This window comes from Schistocerca piceifrons, unplaced genomic scaffold (genome assembly GCF_021461385.2).
Source record: "Schistocerca piceifrons isolate TAMUIC-IGC-003096 unplaced genomic scaffold, iqSchPice1.1 HiC_scaffold_84, whole genome shotgun sequence".
Classification (NCBI taxonomy): domain Eukaryota; kingdom Metazoa; phylum Arthropoda; class Insecta; order Orthoptera; family Acrididae; genus Schistocerca; species Schistocerca piceifrons.
Genome location: NW_025729102.1, coordinates 37,501 through 42,500, shown reverse-complemented (window position 1 = coordinate 42,500; position 5,000 = coordinate 37,501). Strand labels below are relative to the sequence as shown.

At 59.0% G+C, this 5,000-nt stretch overlaps 2 non-coding genes and 1 pseudogene across 2 annotated transcripts; all 3 read right to left on the bottom strand.

The window, feature by feature from the left end:
* The window catches only part of LOC124770930, a 4,220-nt pseudogene extending 3,149 nt beyond the window's left edge, over nucleotides 1–1,071 (bottom strand).
* A 188-nt stretch (nucleotides 1,072–1,259) lies between these two features.
* LOC124770935 lies at nucleotides 1,260–1,414 on the bottom strand. The gene has a single exon (XR_007013248.1). It is a non-coding gene; the product is annotated as a 5.8S ribosomal RNA (ribosomal RNA).
* Nucleotides 1,415–1,764: 350 nt separating this feature from the next.
* On the bottom strand, nucleotides 1,765–3,673 carry LOC124770926. Its single transcript, XR_007013245.1, has one exon. It is a non-coding gene; the product is annotated as a small subunit ribosomal RNA (ribosomal RNA).
* Nucleotides 3,674–5,000: the final 1,327 nt, after the last annotated feature.

The window sequence follows — 5,000 nt, the reverse complement described above, 5'->3', positions numbered from 1 at the left end:
TGCGGAGGCCGCCGCCCCGTGAAGGGCGGGGAAGCCCCATCCTCCCTCGGCCCGCGCAAGGCGAGACCTTCACTTTCATTACGCCTTTAGGTTTCGTACAGCCCAATGACTCGCGCACATGTTAGACTCCTTGGTCCGTGTTTCAAGACGGGTCGTGAAATTGTCCAAAGCTGAAGCGCCGCTGACGGGAGCGATTATTCCGCCCGAGAGCATCCCGAGCCAACAGCGGCGCGGGTCCGGGGCCGGGCCAGGTAGGTCCGTCATCCGGGAAGAACCGCGCGCGCTTGCCGGGAGCCCGAGCGCCCAAAGGGGCGAATCGACTCCTCCAGATATACCGCCGGGCAGCCAGCCAGGACACCGGGGCTCTGCCCAACAGACGCGAACCGAGGCCCGCGGAAGGACAGGCTGCGCACCCGGGCCGTAGGCCGGCACCCAGCGGGTCGCGACGTCCTACTAGGGGAGAAGTGCGGCCCACCGCACACCGGAACGGCCCCACCCCGCGGCGAGTGGAAAGGCAACCGGACACGACCCCGCCGCGGATTGCTCCGCGCGGGCGGCCGGCCCCATCTGCCGAGGGCGGAGGCCAGTGGCCGGATGGGCGTGAATCTCACCCGTTCGACCTTTCGGACTTCTCACGTTTACCCCAGAACGGTTTCACGTACTTTTGAACTCTCTCTTCAAAGTTCTTTCAACTTTCCCTCACGGTACTTGTTCGCTATCGGTCTCGTGGTCATATTTAGTCTCAGATGGAGTTTACCACCCACTTGGAGCTGCACTCTCAAGCAACCCGACTCGAAGGAGAGGTCCCGCCGACGCTCGCACCGGCCGCTACGGGCCTGGCACCCTCTACGGGCCGTGGCCTCATTCAAGTTGGACTTGGGCTCGGCGCGAGGCGTCGGGGTAGTGGACCCTCCCAAACACCACATGCCACGACAGGCGGCAGCCTGCGGGGTTCGGTGCTGGACTCTTCCCTGTTCGCTCGCCGCTACTGGGGGAATCCTTGTTAGTTTCTTTTCCTCCGCTTAGTAATATGCTTAAATTCAGCGGGTAGTCTCGCCTGCTCTGAGGTCGTTGTACGAGGTGTCGCACGCCACACCGCCAGCCGGCTGTGCACGCTACCGAGAAAGTACCGGTATGCGAACCGCCAGGCGACGGGCGCGCATCGCACGTTTGAGGAGACGCGGCCGGCCCCACAGGCGGCCGCGACACTCCCAGGTCTGCGAAGCGGGGCAAACGCCGCGCGCTTCAGTATACGTAGCCGACCCTCAGCCAGACGTGGCCCGGGAACGGAATCCATGGACCGCAATGTGCGTTCGAAACGTCGATGTTCATGTGTCCTGCAGTTCACATGTCGACGCGCAATTTGCTGCGTTCTTCATCGACCCACGAGCCGAGTGATCCACCGTCCTGGGTGATCTTTTCTCAGTTTCCGCCGTCTCTTTCGAGACGGTCGCATAGGCGGGAGTGAGGCGTGTGGCGGCCCCTGTTCCAGCGTTCTGTGTCCAACGGCCTCACGGCCGACGGGCGTCGTACGCTCCACACCGGAGCGGACAGGCACTCGGGCGAAAGTCATTCAAAACCGGCGCCAGGCGCCAGGTGCCGCAGGCCAGCCGCTCCAGCGCTTCAGCGCTCGTACCACACAACATTGCCGCTAGTTTTGAGAGGCACGCGTGGTTCCGCACGCGGCGCACGGCTACGGCGAGCCGTACAGGTAGCGTGTTGCGCGACACGACACGCACATCGAAAGACATGCAGTCTAGTCGGTAATGATCCTTCCGCAGGTTCACCTACGGAAACCTTGTTACGACTTTTACTTCCTCTAAATGATCAAGTTTGGTCATCTTTCCGGTAGCATCGGCAACGACAGAGTCAATGCCGCGTACCAGTCCGAAGACCTCACTAAATCATTCAATCGGTAGTAGCGACGGGCGGTGTGTACAAAGGGCAGGGACGTAATCAACGCGAGCTTATGACTCGCGCTTACTGGGAATTCCTCGTTCATGGGGAACAATTGCAAGCCCCAATCCCTAGCACGAAGGAGGTTCAGCGGGTTACCCCGACCTTTCGGCCTAGGAAGACACGCTGATTCCTTCAGTGTAGCGCGCGTGCGGCCCAGAACATCTAAGGGCATCACAGACCTGTTATTGCTCAATCTCGTGCGGCTAGAAGCCGCCTGTCCCTCTAAGAAGAAAAGTAATCGCTGACAGCACGAAGGATGTCACGCGACTAGTTAGCAGGCTAGAGTCTCGTTCGTTATCGGAATTAACCAGACAAATCGCTCCACCAACTAAGAACGGCCATGCACCACCACCCACCGAATCAAGAAAGAGCTATCAATCTGTCAATCCTTCCGGTGTCCGGGCCTGGTGAGGTTTCCCGTGTTGAGTCAAATTAAGCCGCAGGCTCCACTCCTGGTGGTGCCCTTCCGTCAATTCCTTTAAGTTTCAGCTTTGCAACCATACTTCCCCCGGAACCCAAAAGCTTTGGTTTCCCGGAGGCTGCCCGCCGAGTCATCGGAGGAACTGCGGCGGATCGCTGGCTGGCATCGTTTATGGTTAGAACTAGGGCGGTATCTGATCGCCTTCGAACCTCTAACTTTCGTTCTTGATTAATGAAAACATACTTGGCAAATGCTTTCGCTTCTGTTCGTCTTGCGACGATCCAAGAATTTCACCTCTAACGTCGCAATACGAATGCCCCCGCCTGTCCCTATTAATCATTACCTCGGGTTCCGAAAACCAACAAAATAGAACCGAGGTCCTATTCCATTATTCCATGCACACAGTATTCAGGCGGGCTTGCCTGCTTTAAGCACTCTAATTTGTTCAAAGTAAACGTGCCGGCCCACCGAGACACTCAATAAAGAGCACCCTGGTAGGATTTCAACGGGGTCCGCCTCGGGACGCACGAGCACGCACGAGGCGGTCGCACGCCTTCAGCTCGCCCCACCGGCAGGACGTCCCACGATACATGCCAGTTAAACACCGACGGGCGGTGAACCAACAGCGTGGGACACAAATCCAACTACGAGCTTTTTAACCGCAACAACTTTAATATACGCTATTGGAGCTGGAATTACCGCGGCTGCTGGCACCAGACTTGCCCTCCAATAGATACTCGTTAAAGGATTTAAAGTGTACTCATTCCGATTACGGGGCCTCGGATGAGTCCCGTATCGTTATTTTTCGTCACTACCTCCCCGTGCCGGGAGTGGGTAATTTGCGCGCCTGCTGCCTTCCTTGGATGTGGTAGCCGTTTCTCAGGCTCCCTCTCCGGAATCGAACCCTGATTCCCCGTTACCCGTTACAACCATGGTAGGCGCAGAACCTACCATCGACAGTTGATAAGGCAGACATTTGAAAGATGCGTCGCCGGTACGAGGACCGTGCGATCAGCCCAAAGTTATTCAGAGTCACCAAGGCAAACGGACCGGACGAGCCGACCGATTGGTTTTGATCTAATAAAAGCGTCCCTTCCATCTCTGGTCGGGACTCTGTTTGCATGTATTAGCTCTAGAATTACCACAGTTATCCAAGTAACGTGGGTACGATCTAAGGAACCATAACTGATTTAATGAGCCATTCGCGGTTTCACCTTAATGCGGCTTGTACTGAGACATGCATGGCTTAATCTTTGAGACAAGCATATGACTACTGGCAGGATCAACCAGGGAGCTGCGTCAACTAGAGCTGAGCAGCCGGCCGCCCGGGAGTGTGTCCCGGGGGCCCGCGCGAACACGCAAGCGTCCGCTCAATCATTCTGCAAACAGGAGGAGGCTGAGCTCCCCTGCACAATACACCTCGAAACCCTCTCAGGTCCCGGCGGCGCGCAGCGCCGTCCCAAGTACTTGGTCGGGTTCGAGAGAGGCGCAATCGCCCGGAGTTAGGCGAGTAGACGCTTTCGGTGCGACCACCCGTGCTCCCAACTGAGCTTGCCGCTGCCGACAGAGGCCCGGGAGCGTGCTGTCGTGGCATTGCCGGCGGGAGACAACACGCGCCACCTACGGTGACCGGCAGCTCCAACGCCAGCGCCACAGAAGGACAAAAGCCCCACTTGGGTGCCGAAGCGAACTCTCCCAGCACAGCGCACGCGCCAACACATCCGCACAGCTGCGATACAAACCACCAGCGAGAACCGCTGGGGCGACCGAGCAGCAGACGGCGTCGCGGCGCCGAGCGCCGGGCGGCGGCGCATCCTCAACGCACACAGTCCTCAATCGGACCAGCACACTGAAGATGTCCACCGCGCTTCGCACCGGGCCCGCGAGGACCTACTTTGGCCGCACGGCGCCGCGCGCAGGGTGCGCCGGCGCGCAGCTGCGACGCCTGCCGCGTCCGTCGGCCGGCGCGCCTGCCACTGGCCGCCCCCACCAGCCGGCTGTAGCGCGTGCGCCCACGCACCGCGCGGCCAGCACGCCGGGAGGCGCCCCCTCACCGGCCGGGGACGGTCCCACCCAGCCACCGCCGCGTATCGCTTCACACCCAGATGCCGTTCAGTTTCGTCGGCATGGTGGGTATCGCTGGAACAACCGGTTAGTACCTCAACCTATCGTCGCCATCACCGATTCACCCCTAGCGAGAACAACCGCACCACAACAGGTTACCATTTGTTCATTTGCGTAACTTCACCAGAAAACGCAGGCGTCCATCGCCATTTGCAACTTCAACGATTATTGCATGCCTGTGTCAGGTGTCACGCCACACTACGTCTGCCCACATACACGCAACAAAATGTGCACGCCTAGACAATACGTGGAAGGTGGCCCCCGTACGTATGCGATGTCCATTGCTCGAACGACTGTCAACCGGCCTCTGTAGCATGTCGCAGATATGGAACGCGGTGCACCATGCCATCACGGTGTGTGAGGAGAGACGACTAGGTCCGAATACATCAACAGACAGCTCATGCTGATCGCCATCCACGGCGTCCGTTCCTCCCACACGTCTCTATGGCGTACCACACTGCAATCCAGCTCTCATAGGGAGACGACACGTAGCTGC